This window comes from Dasypus novemcinctus, chromosome 3 (assembly GCF_030445035.2).
Source record: "Dasypus novemcinctus isolate mDasNov1 chromosome 3, mDasNov1.1.hap2, whole genome shotgun sequence".
Lineage (NCBI taxonomy): Eukaryota > Metazoa > Chordata > Mammalia > Cingulata > Dasypodidae > Dasypus > Dasypus novemcinctus.
The window spans coordinates 50,534,542-50,537,102 of record NC_080675.1 but is presented as its reverse complement, the minus strand read 5'-3'; the positions used below and the strand labels follow the sequence as shown (position 1 = coordinate 50,537,102).

Below are 2,561 nucleotides of genomic sequence, written 5' to 3'. Positions count from 1 at the left end.
GGGAACCAAGAGAGTTTACAACTGTAAGCAGGAGAATCACATCCATCAGCCATGTCGGATCTAAGCCTCCTTTCAATTTAGAGGTGGAGTGGACATCGCCATCCCAGGGTCCACAGGATAGAGGAATAAAATATGGATTAGAGTGGGCTTATTGATATTCTACTATAGAACTATTGTGACTCTAGCAATTGAAGAAATTGTATCATTGATGTGGAGACAGTGGTCATGGGAATTGCTGAAGGCAGGGAAAGGGAAGAAGAGGTGTGAGGTGTGATATGGGGACATTTTCACCTTGGAGTTGTCCTGAATGATGCTGCAGGGACAGGTGCAGGACATTATATTTCCTGCCATAACCCACTGAATGGACTGGGGGAGAGTGTAAACTGCAATGTAAACTATAATCCATGCAATGTAGCAGTGCTCCAAAATGTAGTCACCAAATGCAATGAATGTGCCACACTGATGAAAGAGGTTGTCGATGTGGGAGGATTGGGGGTGAGGGGTGGGGGGGGTGGGAAGTGGGGTATATGGGAAAATGGGAGGTCCAGGGTTTGAGTCCCAGGGCCTCCTTGGGAAAACCCATATTTTTTAAGGTAATATTTTGTGTGATCTATGTATCTTTTAAAAAAAAAGAAAATAAAAATTTTTCTGAAATAAAAAAAAGAAAGAATGGATTTTCCTCGAAGTGAAATTGGAAACCATTGGAGACTTTTAACCTGGGGTATGACATGATAAATGAGTTACTATATCTCTGCCCCTGGTAATTTTTTTTTCTCTTAAGTATTCTTTTTTAAAAATCGGTATGGTACATTTGTTACAATAGATGAGAGCAAATTTTTATAATCGCACAAATAACTATATAGCCCATGATTTAACTTAGGGCTAACTGTACTGTGCAGTTCCCCAGATTTTTCTACTAACATATGTACAACCTAAAATTTACCCTTTTAACCACATTCAAATACATAATTCAATGCTATTACTTACATTCATCATGTTGTGCTACCATCATCACCATCCATTACCAAAAATCTTTCATTGTCCCAAATAGAAACTCTGTATATTTTAAGCCTTGACTCCCCATTGCCTACTTCCCTCTCCCCTAATTACTTATGTTCTAGATTCTGACAATTCTGATATTTTTAAATTTTTTATAATGCATTTTTATTGAATATGTTTATATATATAATAAACTTTCTTCTTAAAGAGGTTTTAGATTACAGAAAACTTACATCAAAAGTATGATGGGGAAGGTGATTGTGGCTCAGGCTCAGGTGGGCTTCTGCCTACCACATTGGAGGTTGCTGGTACGGATCCCAGTGCCTCCTAAGGAAGGCAGCAAGCTGGCGCCATGGGCAGGCACTGCAAGCTGACATGAGAGACACAACAAAGTAGGGAGCAGAGGTTCCTAGTGCCTCCTAAAGACAGCAAGCTGATGCTACAGGCAGGTGTGGCAAGCTGACCCAACAGGACTACAGAACAAGGGATGCAGGGAAGAAAAGCATAATGAGAGACACAACAAAGCAGGGAGCAGAGGTGACTGAAGTGATTAGACACCTCCCTCCCACATCAGAGGTCCTGGGTTTGGCTCCAAGTGCCTCCTAAAGAATCAAGGAAGATGAACAGACACAGCAAAAAAAAAAAAAACAAACACAAGTGGGTAAGGAAAAATAAATAAATAAAATAAATCTTTAAAAACAAGTATAAGGGATTTCTACATACCCCACCTCCTCCCCTCTCACATCTTCCCCTATTAATAACATCTTATAATTGTGTGGTACATTTGTTATAATTGATGAAAAAATATGGAATGCTCTATGAATTTGAATGTCATCCTAATGCAGGGGCCATGCTAATCTTCTCTGTATTGGTCCAATTTTAGTATATGTGCTGCCAAAGTGAGCACTACATAAAAATTTTTAAATTCCTAAAGCAACACGAGGCTTTTGTACCATTATTACAATCAAGCAATGCCCTTGGGGGAAAAAGAATAAGAACAGCCTTTTTGTCTTTGCTCCTCCTATTTTCTTTTCTCAGTCTTTTCTTCCTTTTTCTAGGTCCATCTTGAGTCTCCTTTCCAAGTTCCTACCAGTGTGTTAGTAGACAAATGGTAATGTTTAAGGAGCCAACGGTCTAAGGTTCTTTCTCCAAGGGGCGTTTGAATTTCCCCAAGAGACTCTGAAAGGCTGAAAAAGTCACCAGAATACAAAGAAATGACTAAAGCAGATCCTTCAGGAGGAGCTGCATTTTCAGATGTAGGGATAGGACCCAGAGAGGACCCTCTTCTGCCCGGTCTGCACACCCCTTAGGCTGGTTCTGGGAATAACTGTAATGTGGAGTCAGACCTTTGAGCTTAAAAATTAAGTTTAATAAATAAGCAGCCTCAAATTTCTGTATTCTAGCATGTGGCGATTATAACACTGTCTTGAAATGAGTAATCTTATGTCCAAGTTAGACACAGACTTGGTTTCCAGATGTCAAAGAAAAATTAGTTTTTGCTAAATAGAAAAACAAGCAAGAGGAAGTGTGGTTTTTAATACTGATTATTTTAACAGCTGTTA

General features: G+C 39.4%; 1 non-coding gene across 1 annotated transcript; it reads right to left on the bottom strand.

The window, feature by feature from the left end:
* Positions 1–1,798: 1,798 nt before the first annotated feature.
* Positions 1,799–1,906, bottom strand: LOC111767237 (U6 spliceosomal RNA). The gene has a single exon (XR_002799111.1). It is a non-coding gene; the product is annotated as a U6 spliceosomal RNA (small nuclear RNA).
* Between the last annotated feature and the right edge of the window lie 655 nt (positions 1,907–2,561).